General features: G+C 46.4%; 1 protein-coding gene across 1 annotated transcript in view; it reads left to right on the top strand.

Annotated features, from left to right (window-relative positions):
* The window catches only part of LOC124045272 (placenta growth factor-like), a 38,585-nt gene that overhangs the window by 7,679 nt on the left and 6,846 nt on the right, over positions 1–24,060 (top strand). The gene's annotated exons all lie outside the window — the stretch shown is intronic.

Raw genomic sequence — 24,060 nt, 5'->3', positions numbered from 1 at the left:
CTTGGCTGATTTCTTTTGATTTTTCCATGATGTCAAGCAAAGAGGCACTGAGTTTCAAGGTAAGCCTTGAAATACATCCACAGGTACACCTCCATTGACTTAAATTATGTCAATTAGCCTATCAGAAGCTTCTAAAGCCATGACATAATTTTCTGCAATTTTCCAAGCTGTTTAAGGCACAGTCAACTTAGTATATTTAAACATCTGATCCACTGGAAACGTAATGCAGTGATATATAAGTGAAATATTCTGTCTGTAAACAATTATTGGAATAATTACTTGTGTCATGCACAAAGTAGATGTCCTAACCGACTTGCAAAACACTATAGTTTGTTAACAAGAAATTTGTGGAGTGGTTGAAAAATGAGTCTTCATGACTCCAACCTAAGTGTATGTAAACTTCCGACTTCAACTGTATCTACCCTGCTGGGCCCACAGTAAACCATTCTGCATGCCGGCCAACCAGAATGGAAAAGCAAGCATAGGCTATGCGGTTGGGGATACCATTTATAAATGTCCCTTTCCTGCTCTGGCTCTTTTAGGGTGGAGTTGTTTCTCCTCTCTGAAATATCCTCCTTTAATTGATGATGATTTCTCGTCAGTGTCATTGCTGCCACTGTGGACACATTTTTTGATGACTCTTGTCCGAGAGGAAAGTTTAGGCGGACTGGACCATGAAGGGAAGTGTTTTCAGACCTGTGCCAATTACACATCCTGCTCCTTTCTCAGGAACAAAAGCACACAGAAGAAGGTGCTATCTGGAACCTTAAAGGGTTCTTTGGCTGTCCCCTTTGAAGAACCCTTTAGGGTTCCACGTAGAACCATTTAAACATAGGAGAACCAAAAAGGGTTCTGCTATGGGGACAGCCAAAGAACCCGTTATGAACCCTTTTATCTAAGAGTGTGTGTGTGTGTGTGTGTGTGTGTGTGTGTGTGTGTGTGTGTGTGTGTGTGTGTGTGTGTGTGTGTGTGTGTGTGTGTGTGTGTGTGTGTGTGTGTGTGTGTGTGTGTGTGTGTGTGTGTGTGTGTGTGTGTGTGTGTGTGTGAATGCATGTGTGTGCGTGCGTGCGTGTGTATGTGTGTGAATGCATGCGTGTGCGTGTGTGTGTATGTGTGTGAATGCATGCGTGTGCGTGTGTATGTGTGTGCGTGCCTGACTGTCTGTGCATCACTTGTGTTTGCTGACATGCATTCATCTGAGTGTGTATTTTTTTGTCAGTGTTACATTCGTTAGAGACAGTCACTGTCGTAGATGGGTTCTCTCCATATAGGAAGCACCTGGGTTTCCTTCTAGAACAATGGTGGCCTGGCTGTCTCACCGTCTGACGATCATCCAGTCACCAAGCCCATCTTACATCAGAGACAAACGCTCACATTCCATTTATTTTCTGCTCTGTCTTTCCTGTTCTATGTATTTTTAGCACTTCCTGCCCTGGGCACCAAGGTGTGAGGGTACTGATGGTCATGTATATAAAATGACGACTGTAGCACCGTGTGTGTACCAGCACTGACATCCTGTCTTCACTAGCTGCATTCACACTAAGGGCCAGTGACTCCACTCCAATCAACCCATTGCCCTGACAGTAACCTTCCAACACCTGCTACCAAAACCATGGGAAGTGTCTCAATGATGTTGCTTACCTTATAACAGATTCCCTATGAAGATGAGTAAGTAAGGATTTCACACAGTGGTGGCTGTCTCATAATGTTCTCCTCTATAGTGGATTATCTATGCATTGAAAACCTCTATGATGAATGAACGGGTAGAACACTGTTCCTCTGTCTCCGTTCCCAGAAGAGGGTTTGTGTTTGATGATAATTTCCCTCCTTGTTTACCTCCTTTGACTCTCTGAGAGAGTGCTATCCTCTGATATGGGTGAAGGTCTTTATCATAACATTTCACAATTGATTCATTTCCTGAGCGTCCCTGAGCTGGTGCACAGAGGAAAGCCTCTAACACCCGGTGCTGTGTTTGTGTGAGTGAGGAGATGATTCTGTACAGGTGTTTCCTTTACATCAACACTCAGAGCAAAACAATACTTGAGTCTGACCATCTGTGTCACATACAGCCAATTACCCCCGGCCTGGCCTATACTGAAGAGATGTATCTATTTATACACTGGCCCTGTGGTAGGCAACCCAGCCAGGCCTCAAAGTAAACACCTGACACTAGGTTACACAGCAGATAACTGGTCACACTCTCTCTCTATGATCACAAACACAAAAACACGCACGCACGCACACACGCACGCACGCACGCACGCACGCACGCACGCACGCACGCACGCACGCACGCACGCACGCACACACGCACGCACGCACGCACGCACGCACGCACACACACACACACACACACACACACACACACACACACACACACACACACACACACACACACACACACACACACACACACACACACACACACACACACACACACACACACACACAGATCAATTCCACCTTTAGCTTCCTCCTCATGCTCAGTGTAGCTCTATTTCAGAGGTGGTCTTATGTGATCCAGATGAGGTGATTGAGCATGCCAGACTGTTTGGACAGACAATGGCAAGGTGCTGCTGGCTGTCATGTTTGTTGTAGTTGTTATGTTGTTATACTGACAAAGGTCTTTAGGTCTTTACTCCTCTTTAGTTGTATTCTCTGGCCCAGAGGAGGTGTACAATCACAATCAGGAAATATGGATTTCTCCTTCCTCCTACGGGGGTGGGGAATGGGGAGCGGTGGCGCTCGGGGCAACAGTCCACTCACCAGGCTTTAATCTCCCATCTGGCTGTAATTTACTGTAGTTTACACAGGGTGTACAGCATTTACTGTAGCAAGGACCACAATTACCACCGATCACCCTTATTCTTTAGATTGTGTGGGTGTGTGGGAGTGTGTGTGTGTGTCCTTTGTTACTGCAGTATATGTCGTTTTAGTCAGAAGCTAGCCTCAGCAGCCATTAGTGTAATCCAGGGCCCGATTAGTGTGTGTGTGCTCACATATACATATGGGGAAGTGAGCTCTATCTAAAACAGCATTTAACAAATTTAAATAGGCCCTTACCTACATAGCTAGTTTGCATGCAGGTAGCCTAGTGGTTAGAGCATTGGATTAGTAACCGAAAGGTTGCAAGATTGAATCCCCGTTCTGCCCCTGAACAAGGCAGTGTTGTCACGCCCTGACCTTAGAGAGCCTTTTTATGTCTCTATTTGGTTTGGTCAAGGTGTGATTTGGGGTGGGCATTCTATGTTTTGTTTTCTATGATTTTGTGTTTCTATGTTTTGGCCGGGTATGGTTCACAGTCAGGGACAGCTGTCTATCGTTGTCTCTGATTGGGAACATTACTTAGGTAGCCCTTTTTCCCTCCTTTCCGTGTGGGTAGTTATCTTTGCTAATGGCACTTTGCCCTTCAGCGTCACGGTTGTTTTATATGTTTTTTGTTGGCAGCATCCATAATAAAAAGGAATATCTATGCTCACTACGCTGCACCTTGGTCTACTTCTTTAAGAAGACAATACAAGTTGCACCCAGTGAAGTACTGTGCTACCTGTAGACTTCCTTTGACAGGTTTTGGTTTTCAGGACTGTGTTCTTCCAGACAGTAATCCCACCCTTCATCAAATGAATACATCACAAGCTATCAGCAGAGCCTACTGTGGTGTTTTCTGTTTCTCCCCAAATGGATGTTTATGTTCCTGAAACACGCAGTAACACAGCTACTATACTACCATTAATACACTTGTACTCTTCCATTAACCCAAGCCCAATAAGTACTGCTCTTTTAGGAGTATATTTTTGGCTTTATATCCAGTTTTTAAATGATCCTACAATGTTTATATTTCACCTATATACTAAAATGTATCTTAAATATGCTGTGTATACTGATGAGACGTGTGTTCAGTGGGCGTTGGATTGGTGGTATTTGGGGAATGCTCTCTGATCATGGAGCTATGACCACCCTGGAGCTCCAGATGGACTTTGTCAGACCCACAGGGGGGCTGCTGTCATTAGGGCTATGTTCACCTAATATATACAAAACAGCAGTGCTCTCCCTTTCAGACAGTGGTGATCGATACAGCGTTACACCAGCTCATTGAAAATCTTGTTATTCATGTTATGGTGGATTTGTGGAGCTGGAATCCATGACCATTAAATGTAAATTATTTGATTGTCAGTTTGTTGTGTGTCTTTGCTAGTGACTGACCACTGACCTGTGTGGTCTCAAGTTTAGAGCTAGACTCACCATTCAGCAGGAGTCCTACAACATGACACAGTTCCAGTGGACCCTGTGTTTTGGACCAGGGCACCCCAGGAGGGGAGCTGCTGTGCTACACTGGATTGAATCCTGAGGTGGGGGTGGGGGATGGTGGCTGGTTTTCCCTTAGCTCTCCTAACCCATACACTCACTGACCTGCAACTCATCCAGGGCCTGCCAACCCACAATGGTATTGCCGCAGATTCAGGCCACCTTAATTTGTGCCTGAGTTTTCCCCGTTCCCAGTCCCTTTCCCTGAAAAAGCTTACGTGAAAGACAAGACAAAGAACATTATGCTTTCTGTCCTGTGTATTTTCTACACTGTAATGAGACACACTATCACAGTGATGTTTTGGGTCTGGTGTGTGTCTGTTGGATATCAACTGGCTTTTTGTTTTACTCCACTATCAACTAGTGATTGAAGATGTCCTTATCGCCCAAAACGGGCCTATTACTATACGATCTCTTTCTAGTTTCTAAAACCGGCTCCTCTGTCCGGTAATAACTGGTCATCTCACGCTGTACTGTAGCAGGTTGACAGTCCAACAGGAGAGGAGACAGACAGATGATGTAATGAAGTGCAGTGTAACTTCCACCAATGCAACCACTCAGGAGAAGAAAAGGCCCTGTCTATTTGGACCATGGAGCTATGGTTTTAAAGGGATACTTCAGGATTTTGGCAATGAGGCCCTTTATCTACTTCCCCAAAGTCAGATGAACTCGTGGATACCACATTTATGTCTCTGTGTGAAGTATGAAGGAAGTTAGAGGTAATTTCGTGAGCCAATGCTAACAAGAGTTAGCGCAATGACTGAAAGTCTATTGGTATCTACTAGTATGCTAGCAGATAGCCATATACTTCCAGTCATTGCACTAATGCTAGTTAGCAATTGCGCCGGCGCTAGTTAGCAACTCCCTTTAAACTGCATGCAAAGACATAAAAATGTTATCCACCAGTTCATCTGACTGGGGAAGTAGATAAAGGGCCTCATTGCCAAAATCCCAAAGCATCCCTTTAAGACTTTGATGTGTGTTATGAACAGGAATGTTTGATTTGGCAAAACCTCTTGCAGGACTCATAAGAGGTTATACACATGGCTGTTCCTGAACAATATTATCCTAATTTTATGGGACTTTTCATCTTTCAATGTCATAGTTATTGTAACAGTCTCCCATCATCTCTTCGACCTCTCAGGATAAGAAGGCAAATAAGTAGTAGTGTTTGTCTGTAGTCCTCTATTATGTACTGGGGTGTTGTGATTGGTGTGGTGGTAATTAGCAGTATAGCAATTGCAATAAACGAACAGGTCGTCTCAGCCTCTCAGCTGACATTTGAGACTCACATCCAAGAAGTCCTGAAGGACAATTATTGTTTGGTCTCCATTTTGTTTTATTTTTGCTCCTTAAACTTCCTGCCCTGCCTCCCACAGACGGCATCAAGAGCGAGAAGGTTAACAATGACACAGCTCAGCCGTGTGGGAGTCAGGAGAGAGGAGTACTGTAGTAGCATGAAGCACAAGCACAGGGCCTCTGAGCATGAAGCCCAGCTAGGGCCTCCTATCTGACCCAGGGAGGGAGCACACTCTCATCCAGCAGTTAAAGGTATTTCGTAATGCAGGAGAGAGGGTGAATCAGAGACAGGAGAGAGGGTGAATCAGGTACAGCAGAGAGGGTGAATCAGGTACAGGAGAGGGACAATGTTATGCAGGTGAAGGAGGACCCAAACGCGACTTAACAGAAACAGAGTTTATTAATGCTCAAATCCGAATAACTGAAATCCTCTAGATAGTTGAGGGGAAAACAACTGGAGAGCGACCACAGACTGCAGGTCGCCTCGGGTAGGCGCAGGCCGTAGTCAACAGAGACACCTGCTCACACGCAGCGTCTGAAGAAGGCACAAAACACGACAGGACAGGGTGATACACAATCACGGCAAAAACACGACAGGACAGGGCGAAACGCAATACAGCATGGAATACAAAACAAGGAACCGACGGAACAGGGACGGAACACAAAGGAATAAATAGGGAGTCTAATCAGGGGAAAGGATCGGGAACAGGTGTGGGAATTAAATGATGATTAGGGGAATAGGAACAGCTGGGAGCAGGAACGGAACGACAGAGAGAAGAGAGAGCGAGAGAGTGAGAGAGGGAGGGGGAGAGAGAGGGATAGAACCAAACAAGACCAGCAGAGGGAAACGAATAGCATGGGGAGCACAGGGACAAGACATGACAATGAATGACAAACATGACAGTACCCCCCCACTCACCGAGCGCCTCCTGGCGCACTCGAGGAGGAATCCTGGCGGCAACGGAGGAAATCATCGATGAGCGAACGGTCCAGCACGTCCCGAGACGGAACCCAACTCCTCTCCTCAGGACCGTAACCCTCCCAATCCACTAGGTATTGGTGACCCCGTCCCCGAGAACGCATGTCCATAATTTTATGTACCTTGTAAATAGGTGCGCTCTCGACAAGGACGGGAGGGGGAGGGAAGACGAACGGGGTGCGAAGAAAGGGCTTAACACAGGAGACATGGAAGACAGGATGGACGCGACGAAGATGTCGCGGAAGAAGCAGTCGCACAGCGACAGGATTGACGACCTGGGAGACACGGAACGGACCAATGAACCGCGGAGTCAACTTACGAGAAGCTGTCGTAAGAGGAAGGTTGCGAGTGGAAAGCCACACTCTCTGGCCGCAACAATACCTTGGACTCTTAATCCTGCGTTTATTGGCGGCTCTCACCGTCTGTGCCCTGTAACGGCAAAGTGCAGACCTCACCCTCCTCCAGGTGCGCTCACAACGTTGGACAAACGCTTGAGCGGAGGGAACGCTGGACTCGGCAAGCTGGGATGAGAACAGAGGAGGCTGGTAACCCAGACTACTCTGAAACGGAGATAACCCGGTAGCAGACGAAGGAAGCGAATTGTGAGCGTATTCTGCCCAGGGGAGCTGTTCTGCCCAAGACGCAGGGTTCCTGAAAGAAAGGCTGCGTAGTATGCGACCAATCGTCTGATTGGCCCTCTCTGCTTGACCGTTAGACTGGGGATGAAACCCGGAAGAGAGACTGACGGACGCACCAATCAAACGACAGAACTCCCTCCAAAACTGTGACGTGAATTGCGGACCTCTGTCTGAAACGGCGTCTAACGGGAGGCCATGAATTCTGAATACATTCTCAATAATGATTTGTGCCGTCTCCTTAGCGGAAGGAAGTTTAGCGAGGGGAATGAAATGTGCCGCCTTAGAGAACCTATCGACAACCGTCAGAATCACAGTCTTCCCCGCAGACAAAGGCAGACCGGTAATGAAGTCTAAGGCAATGTGAGACCATGGTCGAGAAGGAATGGGGAGCGGTCTGAGACGACCGGCAGGAGGAGAGTTACCCGACTTAGTCTGCGCGCAGTCCGAACAGGCAGCCACGAAACGGCGCGTGTCACGCTCCTGAGTCGGCCACCAAAAGCGCTGGCGAATAGACGCAAGAGTGCCTCGAACACCGGGATGACCCGCTAACTTGGCAGAGTGAGCCCACTGAAGAACAGCCAGACGAGTGGAAACAGGAACGAAAAGGAGGTTACTAGGACAAGCGCGCGGCGACGCAGTGTGCGTGAGTGCTTGCTTAACCTGTCTTTCAATTCCCCAGACTGTTAACCCGACAACACGCCCATAAGGAAGAATCCCCTCGGGATCAGTAGAAGCCACAGAAGAACTAAACAGACGGGATAAGGCATCAGGCTTGGTGTTCTTGCTACCCGGACGGTAAGAAATCACAAACTCGAAACGAGCGAAAAACAACGCCCAACGAGCTTGACGGGCATTAAGTCGTTTGGCAGAACGGATGTACTCAAGGTTCTTATGGTCTGTCCAAACGACAAAAGGAACGGTCGCCCCCTCCAACCACTGTCGCCATTCGCCTAGGGCTAAGCGGATGGCGAGCAGTTCACGGTTACCCACATCATAGTTGCGCTCAGATGGCGACAGGCGATGAGAAAAATAAGCGCAAGGATGAACCTTATCGTCAGACTGGGAGCGCTGGGATAGAATGGCTCCCACGCCTACCTCTGAAGCGTCAACCTCGACAATGAATTGTCTAGTGACGTCAGGAGTAACGAGGATAGGAGCGGACGTAAAACGTTCTTTTAGAAGATCAAAAGCTCCCTGGGCGGAACCGGACCACTTAAAACACGTCTTGACAGAAGTAAGAGCTGTGAGAGGGGCAGCAACTTGACCGAAATTACGAATGAAACGCCGATAGAAATTAGCGAAACCTAAGAAGCGCTGCAACTCGACACGTGACCTTGGAACGGGCCAATCACTGACAGCTTGGACCTTAGCGGAATCCATCTGAATGCCTTCAGCGGAAATAACGGAACCGAGAAAAGTAACGGAGGAGACATGAAAAGAGCACTTCTCAGCCTTTACGTAGAGACAATTCTCTAAAAGGCGCTGTAGAACACGTCGAACGTGCTGAACATGAATCTCGAGTGACGGAGAAAAAATCAGGATATCGTCAAGATAGACAAAAACAAAAATGTTCAGCATGTCTCTCAGAACATCATTAACTAATGCCTGAAAAACAGCTGGCGCATTGGCGAGACCGAACGGCAGAACCCGGTACTCAAAATGCCCTAACGGAGTATTAAACGCCGTTTTCCACTCGTCCCCCTCTCTGATGCGCACGAGATGGTAAGCGTTACGAAGGTCCAACTTAGTAAAGCACCTGGCTCCCTGCAGAATCTCGAAGGCTGATGACATAAGGGGAAGCGGATAACGATTCTTAACCGTTATGTCATTCAGCCCTCGATAATCCACGCAGGGGCGCAGAGTACCGTCCTTCTTCTTAACAAAAAAGAACCCCGCCCCGGCCGGAGAAGAAGAAGGCACTATGGTACCGGCGTCAAGAGACACAGACAAATAATCCTCGAGAGCCTTACGTTCGGGAGCCGACAGAGAGTATAGTCTACCTCGAGGAGGCGTGGTCCCTGGAAGGAGATCAATACTACAATCATACGACCGGTGAGGAGGAAGGGAGTTGGCTCGGGACCGACTGAAGACCGTGCGCAGATCATGATATTCCTCCGGCACTCCTGTCAAATCGCCAGGTTCCTCCTGAGAAGTAGGGAGAGAAGAAACGGGAGGGATGGCAGACATTAAACACTTCACATGACAAGAAACGTTCCAGGATAGGATAGAATTACTAGACCAATTAATAGAAGGATTATGACATACTAGCCAGGGATGACCCAAAACAACAGGTGTAAACGGTGAACGGAAAATCAAAAAAGAAATAGTCTCACTGTGGTTACCAGATACTGTGAGAGTTAAAGGTAGTGTCTCAAATTTGATACTGGGAAGATGACTACCATCTAAGGCAAACATGGGCGTAGGCCTGTCTAATGGTCTGAAAGGAATGTTATGTTTCCGAGCCCATGCTTCGTCCATGAAACAACCCTCAGCCCCAGAGTCAATCAAAGCACTGCATGTAGCACCCGAACCGGTCCAGCGTAGATGGACCGACATAGTAGTACAAGATCTAGATGAAGGAACCTGAGTAGTGGCGCTCACCAGTAGCCCTCCGCTTACTGATGGGCTCTGGCCTCTTACTGGACATGAAATAACAAAATGTCCAGCCACTCCGCAATAGAGGCACAGGCGGTTGGTGATCCTCTGTTCCCTCTCCTTATTCGAGATGCGAATCCCTCCCAGCTGCATGGGCTCAGTCTCAAAGCCAGAGGGAGATGGTTGCGATGCGGAGCAGGGAAACACCGTTGATGCGAACTCTCTTCCACGAGCCCGGTGACGAAGATCTACCCGTCGTTCTATGCGGATGGCGAGAGCAATCAAGGAGTCCACATCTGAAGGAACCTCCCGGGAGAGAATCTCATCCTTAACCACTGCGTGGAGTCCCTCCAGAAAACGAGCGAGCAGCGCCGGCTCGTTCCACTCACTAGAGGCAGCAAGAGTGCGAAACTCAATGGAATAATCCGTTATGGACCGTTCACCTTGGCATAAGGAAGCCAGGGCCCTAGAAGCCTCCTCACCAAAAACTGAACGGTCAAAAACCCGAATCATCTCCTCTTTAAAGTTCTGGAATCTGTTAGAGCAATCAGCCCTTGCCTCCCAGATAGCTGTGCCCCATTCTCGAGCCCGGCCAGTAAGGAGTGAAATGACGAAAGCAACCCGAGCTCTCTCTCTAGAGTATGTGTGGGGTTGGAGAGAGAACACAATCTCACACTGCGTGAGAAAGGAGCGGCACTCAGTGGGCTGCCCGGAGTAGCAAGGTGGGTTATTAACCCTGGGTTCAGGAGGCTCGGCAGGCCAGGGAGTAACAGGTGGCACGAGACGTAGACTCTGGAACTGTCCAGAGAGGTCGGAAACCTGAGCGGCCAGGTTCTCCACGGCATGGCGAGCAGCAGACAATTCCTGCTCGTGTCTGCCGAGCATGGCTCCTTGGATCTCGACGGCAGTGTAACGAGCGTCTGAAGTCGCTGGGTCCATTCTTTGGTCGGTTCCTTCTGTTATGCAGGTGAAGGAGGACCCAAACGCGACTTAACAGAAACAGAGTTTATTAATGCTCAAATCCGAATAACTGAAATCCTCTAGATAGTTGAGGGGAAAACAACTGGAGAGCGACCACAGACTGCAGGTCGCCGGGTAGGCGCAGGCCGTAGTCAACAGAGACACCTGCTCACACGCAGCGTCTGAAGAAGGCACAAAACACGACAGGACAGGGTGATACACAATCACGGCAAAAACACGACAGGACAGGGCGAAACGCAATACAGCATGGAATACAAAACAAGGAACCGACGGAACAGGGACGGAACACAAAGGAATAAATAGGGAGTCTAATCAGGGGAAAGGATCGGGAACAGGTGTGGGAATTAAATGATGATTAGGGGAATAGGAACAGCTGGGAGCAGGAACGGAACGACAGAGAGAAGAGAGAGCGAGAGAGTGAGAGAGGGAGGGGGAGAGAGAGGGATAGAACCAAACAAGACCAGCAGAGGGAAACGAATAGCATGGGGAGCACAGGGACAAGACATGACAATGAATGACAAACATGACAGACAATCAGGTACAGGAGAGAGGGACAATCCGATACAGGAGAGAGGGAATCCGATACAGGAGAGAGGGACAATCAGATACAGGAGAGAGGGATAATCAGATACAGGAGAGAGGGATAATCAGATACAGGAGAGAGGGATAATCAGATACAGGAGAGAGGGATAATCAGATACAGGAGAGAGGGATAATCAGATACAGGAGAGAGGGACAATCAGATACAGGAGAGAGGGATAATCAGATACAGGAGAGAGGGATAATCAGATACAGGAGAGAGGGAATCAGATACAGGAGAGAGGGATAATCAGATACAGGAGAGAGGGATAATCAGATACAGGAGAGAGGGACAATCAGATACAGGAGAGAGGGACAATCAGATACAGGAGAGAGGGATAATCAGATACAGGAGAGAGGGTGAATCAGATACAGGAGAGAGGGACAATCAGATACAGGAGAGAGGGACAATCAGATACAGGAGAGAGGGACAATCAGATACAGGAGAGAGGGACAATCAGATACAGGAGAGAGGGACAATCAGATACAGGAGAGAGGGACAATCAGATACAGGAGAGAGGGACAATCAGATACAGGAGAGAGGGACAATCAGATACAGGAGAGAGGGATAATCAGATACAGGAGAGAGAGACTATCAGATACAGGAGAGAGGGTGAAACAGGTACAGGAGAGAGGGACAATCAGATACAGGAGAGAGGATGAATCAGGTACAAGAGAGAAGATGAATCAGATACAGGAGAGATGGTGAATCAGACACAGGAGAGGGGGTGAATCAGGGACAGGAGAGAGGGTGAATCAGACACAGGAGAGAGGGTGAATCAGGTACAGGAGAGAGGGTGAATCAGGGACAGGAGAGAGGGTGAATCAGACACAGGAGAGAGGGTGAATCAGGTACAGGAGAGAGGGACAATCAGGTACAGGAGAGAGGGACAATCAGATACAGGAGAGAGGGACAATCAGATACAGGAGAGAGGGACAATCAGGTACAGGAGAGAGGGACAATCAGGTACAGGAGAGAGGGTGAATTGGGTACAGGAGAGAGGGAATCAGATACAGAAGAGAGGGTGAATCAGGTACAGGAGAGAGGGAATCAGATACAGAAGAGAGGGTGAATCAGGTACAGGAGAGAGGGAATCAGATACAGAAGAGAGGGTGAATCAGGTAAAGGAGAGAGGGAATCAGATACAGAAGAGAGGGTGAATCAGGTACAGGAGAGAGGGTGAATCAGGTACAGGAGAGAAGATGAATCAGATACAGGAGAGATGGTGAATCAGGTACAGGAGAGAGGGTGAATCAGGTACAGGAGAGAAGATGAATCAGATACAGGAGAGATGGTGAATCAGACACAGGAGAGGGGGTGAATCAGGGACAGGAGAGAGGGTGAATCAGACACAGGAGAGAGGGTGAATCAGGTACAGGAGAGAGGGTGAATCAGGGACAGGAGAGAGGGTGAATCAGACACAGGAGAGAGGGTGAATCAGGTACAGGAGAGAGGGACAATCAGGTACAGGAGAGAGGGACAATCAGATACAGGAGAGAGGGACAATCAGATACAGGAGAGAGGGACAATCAGGTACAGGAGAGAGGGACAAACAGGTACAGGAGAGAGGGTGAATTGGGTACAGGAGAGAGGGAATCAGATACAGAAGAGAGGGTGAATCAGGTACAGGAGAGAGGGAATCAGATACAGAAGAGAGGGTGAATCAGGTACAGGAGAGAGGGAATCAGATACAGAAGAGAGGGTGAATCAGGTACAGGAGAGAGGGACAATCAGGTACAGGAGAGAGGGACAATCAGGTACAGGAGAGAGGGACAATCAGATACAGGAGAGAGGGATAATCAGATACAGGAGAGAGGGATAATCAGATACAGGAGAGAGGGAATCAGATACAGGAGAGAGGGATAATCAGATACAGGAGAGAGGGAATCAGATACAGAAGAGAGGGTGAATCAGGTACAGGAGAGAGGGACAATCAGGTACAGGAGAGAGGGTGAATCAGGTATAGGAGAGAGGGAATCAGATACAGAAGAGAGGGTGAATCAGGTACAGGAGAGAGGGACAATCAGGTACAGGAGAGAGGGTGAATCAGGTACAGGAGAGAGGGAATCAGATACAGAAGAGAGGGTGAATCAGGTACAGGAGAGAGGGACAATCAGGTACAGGAGAGAGGGACAATCAGGTACAGGAGAGAGGGACAATCAGATACAGGAGAGAGGGATAATCAGATACAGGAGAGAGGGATAATCAGATACAGGAGAGAGGGAATCAGATACAGGAGAGAGGGATAATCAGATACAGGAGAGAGGGAATCAGATACAGAAGAGAGGGTGAATCAGGTACAGGAGAGAGGGACAATCAGGTACAGGAGAGAGGGTGAATCAGGTACAGGAGAGAGGGAATCAGATACAGAAGAGAGGGTGAATCAGGTACAGGAGAGAGGGACAATCAGGTACAGGAGAGAGGGTGAATCAGGTACAGGAGAGAGGGAATCAGATACAGAAGAGAGGGTGAATCAGGTACAGGAGAGAGGGACAATCAGGTACAGGAGAGAGGGACAATCAGATACAGGAGAGAGGGACAATCAGATACAGGAGAGAGGGACAATCAGGTACAGGAGAGAGGGTGAATTGGGTACAGGAGATAGGATGAATAGGGTACAGGAGAGAGGGTGAATCAGGTACAGGTGAGAGGGTGAATCAGACAAGGGAGAGAGGGTGAGTACGAGAAGGGAGAGGGTGAATCAGACAAGGGAGAGACGGTGAATAAGAGAAGGGAGAGCGGGTGAATCAGAGTCGGGAGAGAGGGAATCAGACAAAGGATAGAGGGAATCAGACACAGGAGAGAGGGAATCAGACACAGGAGAGAGGGAATCAGACACAGGAGAGAGAGGGAATCAGACACAGGAGAGAGGGAATCAGACACAGGAGAGAGGGAATCAGACACCGGAGAGAGGGAATCAGACACAGGAGAGAGGGAATCAGACACAGGAGAGAGAGGGAATCAGACACAGGAGAGAGGGAATCAGATACAGGAGAGAGAGGAAATCAGACATGGGAGAGAGAGGAAATCAGACACAGGAGAGAGGGTGAATCAGACACAGGAGAGAGGGTGAATCAGACACAGGATAGAGTGAATCAGACACAGGAGAGAGAGTGAATCAGACACAGGAGAGAGAGGAAATCAGACACAGGAGAGAGAGGAAATCAGACACAGGAGAGAGGGTGAATCAGACACAGGAGAGAGGGTGAATCAGACACAGGAGAGAGGGTGAATCAGACACAGGAGAGAGGGTGAATCAGACACAGGAGAGAGGGTGAATCAGACACAGGAGAGAGGGTGAATCAGACACAGGAGAGAGGGTGAATCAGACACAGGAGAGAGGGTGAATCAGACACAGGAGAGAGGGAATCAGATACAGGAGAGAGGGTGAATCAGACACAGGAGAGAGGGTGAATCAGACACAGGAGAGAGGGGGAATCAGATACAGGAGAGAGGGTGAATCATACACAGGAGAGAGAATCAGACACAGGAGAATCAGACACAGGAGAGAGGGTGAATCAGACACAGGAGAGAGGGTGAATCAGACACAGGAGAGAGGGTGAATCAGACACAGGAGAGAGGGTGAATCAGACACAGGAGAGAGGGTGAATCAGACACAGGAGAGAGAGGAAATCAGACACAGGAGAGAGGGTGAATCAGACACAGGAGAGAGGGTGAATCAGACACAGGAGAGAGGGTGAATCAGACACAGGAGAGAGGGTGAATCAGACACAGGAGAGAGGGTGAATCAGACACAGGAGAGAGGGTGAATCAGACACAGGAGAGAGGGTCAGACACAGGAGAGAGGGTGAATCAGACACAGGAGAGAGGGAATCAGAATCAGACACAGGAGAGAGGGTGAATCAGACACAGGAGAGAGGGTGAATCAGACACAGGAGAGAGGGTGAATCAGACACAGGAGAGAGGGTGAATCAGACACAGGAGAGAGGGTGAATCAGACACAGGAGAGAGGGTGAATCAGACACAGGAGAGAGGGTGAATCAGACACAGGAGAGAGGGTGAATCACAGAGAGAGGGTGAATCAGACAGGAGAGAGGGTGAATCAGACACAGGAGAGAGGGTGAATCAGACACAGGAGAGAGGGTGAATCAGACACAGGAGAGAGGGTGAATCAGACACAGGAGAGAGGGTGAATCAGACACAGGAGATTTGTTTGGGTAAGATTTTCTGATCAAATCTTTTTTAATACAAAATATACACGTACAAACGACAACATACAGACACAACATCACCCATGTCCAGACCCACCTGCTCACACCTCCATCTCTAGAGCCTGTATCACACTCCCCGTCGCATGGCCTCAAACGGCATCATTCTGTTTCTCTCCTTCGCCCACCCACTTACAACATTTAGATAATAAAGCATTTGACCTTTCCATTGTGTTCACGATTGAGAACTGGTTGACTTCCAGTTTTTAAATGTACCTTTTTTCAAGATGATTGACGAGAACAGTATCATCCAACCCATCGGTTATCTCACTGCACCCTCATGTGCCATGTCTTGACATATGCAGACAGACAGATTAAAAGTACATTTACATTGTAGTACATTGTAATACTTCTGACATTCCCAGAATGCATGGATTATTGAGTAATAGTTAGTGTTACACTTAAGACATGACTCTACTGTTGGGCTGTGTGGAATTTGTGAACTTTGTCTCGTGTAATACATTCTATACATAAGCAAAAATAATATAAGCAACATTTTCAGTTTCGTTAGTTATGTTCCAACGTTCCCTCCATCTTGTGCCAATGTCAATTATTTTTAAGTCTTGGTTCCAGTAGTTTATATGTTTTTTTCCCTAAGAGATTGTGAGTCATTTAAAAGTATCTGCATGTACTATAAAGTTGCATACAAGCCTGTTCTTTAATGGGTGACCATATCTGAGTGAAACCTGAGTTTTCAGACAAAGGAAATGAGCAGATGTAATGAGTGAAGAGCATTAGTGCCCTTTAGTGCCCTTTAGTGCCCTGTCTTAGGGAGCAATTTTGTATTGAGTACAGTAACACTCAGCACAGTGGCCTTGAGGAATGGATGTGAAGAGATTACCATGCAAACCTCTCCAATGAATACAGGGAAAGGCGTGGAGGAGCTTGAACCCTGCTTCTCCTCCAGACAGTGAGAATTGCCTCTCTCTGGGAGCCCTCTGGCCCAACACCAGCCTATTGACCGGCATACAGACCCGCTCCCTCATCCAGCCAAGTGACCAACTCCCTTAGTGCTGTATTAGGCCTACTGCTTCTGAAATCCCCAAGGAATTGATATTGAATTCTCTTCTGATACCCGCATAGGACACAGGTTAGCTGTTCAATACCTATTAATACAGCACATACAAATGTGGGCTATGGTCTTATTCTACGCCAGGGGGGTCTGTATATGTGTCTCAGACAAGCTGAAGGAATGAGACGAACTGTGATGAGTCTAGAGTGGGACAAAACTAAGAACAGTTTCCCAGTTTATACTGAGTCATTTTGGAATTTTTCCTCAGACCTGAATTATCTCCCAAGCCCCGCTCTTTCTCACATACTCACACACCCAAAGAGTAAGGAGTTGCTACGTGAGGATCTTCATGCAGACTTGCTAATCTGCCAAACCCCGCTCCCCTGCTCATGGCCACAGACGGTGCCAAGAGACTGCCTTGTCGTGTCCAGACGCCAGACTTACGCCAGGCTCGGAAAATCCACACCAAATCCTCCCCGCCCCATCACACACCCAAAGGCATGTCAGACCTTGGCCAAAAAGACCTCGTGATGTGGTGGAGTGGAGATCCTCCCAAACCGCATGAAAAGAAGAGGCCCGAATCATATGCCAATTAACACTGGTAAAGGATTTATGTTCTTACCTCCGCATATGAAGACATTAATCAATGCCCCGCTGAGTGGGAAATTACAAGGAACAATAACGCTGGTGAACTCTGCCTTCACCATGCTGTGCATGAAGAGGGGTGTGTTATTGGTGGCCACTGTAGTTAACTGATGTTAAATGTATCCCTTCATAGAGGAGATTTGCCTAGCAGTTTCACAGTTAGCACACAACAGCCACGCACAGGCCTACACACAGGCCCACAGGGGGACTACCCACAGGCCTATGACGGGAGGGGTGGAGACGCCAAGGACCAGTGACAGCCAGGTTATCCTGGTGCTTGTGTGCAGAATGTCAGGAGATATTGGGAGGACTTGCATGTTTGGTGGTTTCTGCGCTCCCTGCTTATGACTTTGTAACATCTCTTGTATCTCTGTAATGTCTCCTGATGTTGAACAGAGAGATTCTGAACCCTCTCCAGCCAAATGCCTGACTGCCACAGGAAAATGAAAGGCACTTAGGAGGAAGTGTGTGTGTCAGGCGTCTGCTGTCATGATAACAGATGGATCATGGTTATGAAAGCTGGACATTCCTCTTCATTCACATTGTTTGGACAAATTTAGCTGACCGCAGCGAACCACTGACAGCTATCATCCTCCCTATCTGATTTATTCTGGTCCACAACAGGAAGGAAGCCATTTCTGTGATGATCAGTTAGTGGGGGGGTGGGGGGTGGGGGGTGGGGGGTGGGGGGGGACACAAGAGGCTACGGATATTAATAATATATACAGTGCCTTCAGAAAGTACTCATAACCCTTCAATTATTCCACGTTGTTCTGTTACAGCCTGAATTCAAAATGGATTCACACCCATCTACACACAGGCGGCAGCATAGCCTAGTGGTTGGAGCATTGGACTAGTAACCGGAAGGTTGCAAGTTCAAACCCCTGAGCTGACAATCTGTCATTCTGCCCCTGAACAGGCAGTTAACCCACTGTTCCTAGGCTGTCATTGCAAATAAGAATTTGTTCTTAACTGACTTGCCTAGTTAAGTAAAGGTAACAAAATACCCCATAATGATAAAGTCTTTAAAAAATGTTTATAAAATACAGAAATATCTTATTTACATACAGTAGCAGTCAAATGTTTGGACACACCTACTCATTCAAGGGTTTTTCTTTATTTGTACTACTTTCTATATTGTAGAACAATAGTGAAACATCAAAACAATGAAATAACACATATGGAATCATGTAATAATCAAAAACGTGTTAAACATATTTGAGATTCTTCAAAGTAGCCACCCTTTCCCTTGATGGCAGCTTTGCACAATCTTGGAATTCTCTCAACCAGCTTCATGAGGAATGCTTTTCTAACTTTCTTGAAGGAGTTCCCACATATACTGAGCACTTGTTGGCTGCTTTTCCTTCACTCTGCGGTCCAACTCATCCCAAACCATCTCAATTAGGTTGAGGCTGGGTTATTCTGCAGGCCAGGTCATCTGATGCAGCACTCCTTCACTCTCCTTATTGGTCAAATAGCCCTTACACATCCTGGACGTGTGTTTTGGGTCATTGTCCTGTTGAAAAACAAATGATAGTCCCACTATGTGCAAACCAAATGGGATGGTGTATCGCTGCAGAATGCTGTGGTAACCATGCTGGTTAAGTGTGCCTTGAATTCTAAATAAATCACAGTGTCACCAGCACAGCACCCCCACACCATCACACCTCCTCCTCCATGCTACTACTCCGCGTCTCACAGAGACAAAGCGATTGGATCCAAACATCTCAAAATTGGACTCATCAGACCAAAGGACAGATTTTTACCGGTCTAATGTCCATTGCTCTTGTTCCTTGGCCCAAAGCAAGTCTCTTCTTCTTATTGGTGTCATTTAGTAGTGATTTATTGCAGCAATTCAACCATGAAGGCCTGATTTACACAGTCTCCTCTGAACAGTTGATGTTGAGATGTGTCTGTTACTTGAACTCTGTGAAGCATTTATTTTGGCTGCAATTTGAGGCTGGTAAGTCTGATTAATGTATTCTCTGCAGCAGAGGTAACTCTCTGTCTTCCTTTCCTGTGGCGGTCCTCATGAGAGCCAGTTTCATCATAGTGCTCTGTTTTTTTCGACTGCACTTGAAGAAACTTTGAAATATTTCACATTGATTGACCTTCATGTCTTAAAGTAATGATGGACTGTCATTTCTCTTTGCTTATTTGAGCTGTTCTTGCTTTAATATGGACTTGGTCTTTTACCAAATTGGACTATCTTCTGTATACCACCCCTACCTTGTCACAACACAACTGATTGGCTCAAACACACGAAGAAGGAAAGAAATTCCACAAATGAACTTTTAACAGGGCACACCAGCTAATTGAAATACATTGCAGGTGACTACCTCATGAAGCTGGTTGAGAGAATCCCAAGAGTGAGCAAAGCTGTCATCAAGGCAAAGGGTGGCTACTTTAAAGAATCTCAAATATATTTTGATTTGTTTAAAACTTTTTGGGAAACTGCAGTACATGATTCCAAAATGGTGTTATTTCATAGTTTTGATGTCTTCACTATTATTCTACAATGTAGAAAATAGCAAAAAATAAAGAAAAACTCTGGAATGAGTAGGTGTTTCCAAACTTTTGAATGGTACTGTGAGTATTCACACTCCTGAGTCAATACATGTTAGAATCACCTTTGTCAGCGATTACAGCTGTGAGTCTTTCTGGGTAAGTCTCTTAAGAGCTTTTCACACCTGGATTGTACAATATTTGCACATTATTCTCTTAATATTCCTATCAAGTTGGTTGTTGATCATTGCTAGACAGCCATTTAAGTCTTGCCATAGCTTTTCAAGCCGATTTAAGTCAAAACTGGCCACTCAGGAACATTCAATGTTATCTTGGTATATTTGGCCTTAAGTTATTGACCTGCTGAAAGGTGAATTTGTCTCCCAGTGTCTGTTGGAAAGCAGACTCAACCAGGTGTTCCTCTAGGACTTTGCCTGTGCTTAGCTCTATTCATTTTCTTTTTATCCCCAAAAAACTCCCTTGTCTTTGCCGATGACAAACATACCGAGTCAATTGCGGGGGTACAGGTTAGTGGAGGTAATTGAGGTAATAAGTACATGTACGTACAGTAGGGATAAAGTGACTATGCATAGATAATAAACAGAGTAGCAGCACTGTAAAAAGGGGTGGGCAATGCAAATAGTCCGGGTAGCCATTAGCTGTTCATCAGTCTTATGACTTGGGGGTAGAAGCAGTTAAGAAGCCTCTTGGACCTAGACTTGGCGCTCCGGTAGCACTTGCCGTGCGGTAGAAGCGAGAACACTCTATGACTTGAGTGGCTGGAGTCTTTTGCCATTTTTAGGGTCTTCCTCTGACACCGCCTGTTATAGAGGCCCTGGTTGACAGGAAGTTTAGCCCCAGTGATGTACTGGGCCGTTTGCACTACCCTCTGTAGCGCCTTCAGGTCGGAGGCCGAGTAGTTGCCATACCAGGCAGTGATGCAACCAAACAGGATGCTCTCGATGGTGAAGCTGTAGAACTTTTTGAGGATCTGGGGGCCCATGCCAAATCTTTTCAGTCTCCTGAGGGGGAATAGGTTTTGACGTGCCCTCTTCACGACTGTCTGGGTGTGTTTGCACCATGATAGTTTGTTGGTGATGTGGACACCAAGAAACCTGAAGCTCTCAACCTGCTCCACTACAGCCCCGTCGATGAGAATGGGGGCGTGCTCGGTGGTGATAATTGCGTTGTTTGCTCTATAACCTGTTAGTTAATTTGCCTTGACACCGTGATATATAGGCTGAGGCAATAAGAAGACACAGTGGCAGAATAAATTCAACCAGACATTTGTTTCATCACAAAACCAGAGAGCAACATCTGTCCGGTGAATTCCACAAAGCATATTGCATGTAACAAACAGTTACATGACCTAGGCTACAGCATGGTCAAGCAAGTTCATGTTTCCAACATTTTTGGACACCTAAACAACTATTGATTTAGAACCACAGAGTTCCCGCAAGTCACAAAGGAAACAAGAGCTGTTTCCACTATTCCAACACTATTTCAACTTCATCAAGTCACCTATGTTTAGTCTAATACAGTGACAACTAAAAGATACCAAAGACAATTTAGTCCAATCAACATAAGCTAAATATGATGTGGCTGTCAATGGTTCTGATTTGTGTTTGTGCGCACGTGCCTGTGTGCGTGCATGCGTGCGTTCATGCAAGTAGAAAAAACATGATGACTCACCTTACCGGCAGAAAAACGCCAATGCCATCTTCCTCTCTTTCTTGTTGATGAAATGGTCTATGACTGTGTCATACAGTACACGCTTTTATGTTTTGTGGTCCCAGGCTACCTGGCAAAAATGCTTGCTCGCTACCCTAACTTCCTTGCATGGGCAATGTTAGCTAGTTGACATTAGCCTTCTACATCTAGCTACATATTGGACTTCCATCCTCTCAGTCCAGGGTCACAATGTCTGAATTTATGGTTGGATCAGAATCGCTGTAATAATCATTGGCCAGTATAGAGAATTAAGTAAAACCACATGTCCAAATAACTATCTCCAACCATGGCTAATTTAGGACTTCCTTGCATGGGCAATGTTAGCTAGTTGACATTAGCCTTCTACATCTAGCTACATATTGGACTTCCATCCTCTCAGTCCAGGGTCACAATGTCTCAATTTGTAAGTCGCTCTGGATAAGAGCGTCTGCTAAATGACTTAAATGTAAATGTAAATGTAAGTGTAATTCATAACTTCACCCTGCTCAAAGGAATATTCAATGTCTGCTTTTATTTTACTCATCTCAGCTAAACCCTTCTTAGCAAGGCATTGGAAAACCTCCCTGGTCTTTGTGGTTGAATCTGTGTTTGAAATTTACTGCTCGACTGAGGGACCTTATAGATAATTGTATGTGTGGCGTACAGAGATGAGGTAGTCATTCAAAAATCATGTTAAACACTATTATTGCACACAAAGTGAGTCCGTGCAACTTATTATGTGACTTGTTACTCCTGCACTTATTTAGGCTTGCCATACCAAAGGGGTTAAATACTTATTGACTCAAGACATTTTTTATTCATTTGTAAAAATGTCAAAAATATAATTTTACTTTGACATTATTGTGTGTAGGTCAGTGTCCGAAAATTCTCTATGTAATCTATTTTAAATTCAGGCTGTAACACAAAACAATGTGGAAAAAGTCGAGGGGTGTGAATGCTTTCTGAATGCACTTTATATAAAGACTTAGACAACTTTTTCTCAGAATGTCTTCCCATGAAATCAGAATGAACCAATATAAACACAACAACACAGGGAATGCAATGTGACTTTAATGTATTAGCTATTTAATATAAATGATCAGTCACAATCAATGTTCCCTCTAACTATTTTAGTCACTGAGCAAATTTCAGGTCTGCTGAGCGCAAACTTTATCGTTGTGAAAATTCTGTGTAACTTCCGGCTAGTGTTTACTGTCAACACTGAGGGTACCCACTTTAAGTTAGTTTTAACAGTGGTCAAGTAGGTTACTGTGGCTATTTGATCATAATGTAGGCCTACCATAAAACATTTTTTGGTACTTTTTACGCCAATTGGTAGTTACAGTCTAGTCCCATCGCTGCAACTCTCCTACGGACTTGGGAGAGGCAAATGTCGAGAGCCATGCGTCCTCCGAAACACGACCGCACTGCTTACTTAAGACAAGGAGATGTTGTGTTGTTTGATGCAAGAAACCACTTTACAAAATAAATTATTACAAATAATCAGACAGATTATGCTACCCTCTGCCTATTGGCTACTTAGCTTATTCACGCCTGTCTCAAAATACAACACTGCCTGTTTAAGACAAAAACAACAACAAAAAATTGATAGTGTTAACTAAAGGGGGAAACTTAAGGTGAAAACTCTAGAAAGTTGAGTGAAGTTCAATCTTGTGCTTCTCTGCGAGCTCTGATATTTCTTCTGCAGTGGCAGTCCCAGGGGAACTGTGTGTCCACGCATCACACGCAGCTTAGATGGGAACATTGGTCACAATATAGAAATAAAAATAGAAACCCCCGGGTGCAGAATGCATTATTAAAACTTAGTCACTGAACCTGTTCGACATAGCAAGCTTGCAAGCTAACGTCGGCACGCGTTTGAGCTCAATGGCGGCACAAGGAATTATTCAGCAAATGAATGGGAAAACCCAATGTTACTCACAGTACCATAGCAAGCTCCCAGATCCAATAATTCCAAGACCGATGCCTGTCTTTAGTCCATTGTGGGAAATGCCCTGCATGCCACAGAAAAGATGTCAAAAGAAATCTGAATTTGTTACAGGAAATATTCACGGCCACCTTGTGAGGTTAGCATAGGGCCGAATGTAACAGGTCACGTAATGGGAACAGCAAACATGTAGCCTTTGATCACATGGAACTACATTGATAATTTGAATTGGCTGATCCTCAAACTAATGTTTGCAAGTATGGTCGAGGTGTTTCTAATATATGTTTTCTTTTGTATATATATATTTTTTTCATGATATCTAATTGCGATTTTGTCTCGTCGCTGCAACTTCCCAACAGCCTCGGGAGAGGCAAAGGTTGAGTCATGTGTCCTCTGAAACATGACCTGCCTAACCTTCTTAACACCTTACCACTTAACCTGGAAGCCAGCCGCCCCAATGTGTCAGAGGAAACACCTTTTACCTGATGACTGAAGTCAGCCTGCAGGCCCGCCACAAGGAGTCACTCGGCCACAATGAGCCAAGTAAAGCCCCCTTCCCCCCTGGCCAAACCCTCCCCGAACCTGGATGATGCTGGGCCAATTATGTACCGCCCTATGGGACTCACGGTCACAG

This window comes from Oncorhynchus gorbuscha, linkage group LG10 (genome assembly GCF_021184085.1).
Source record: "Oncorhynchus gorbuscha isolate QuinsamMale2020 ecotype Even-year linkage group LG10, OgorEven_v1.0, whole genome shotgun sequence".
NCBI lineage: Eukaryota > Metazoa > Chordata > Actinopteri > Salmoniformes > Salmonidae > Oncorhynchus > Oncorhynchus gorbuscha.
This window is presented reverse-complemented; position numbering and strand designations above follow the sequence as displayed.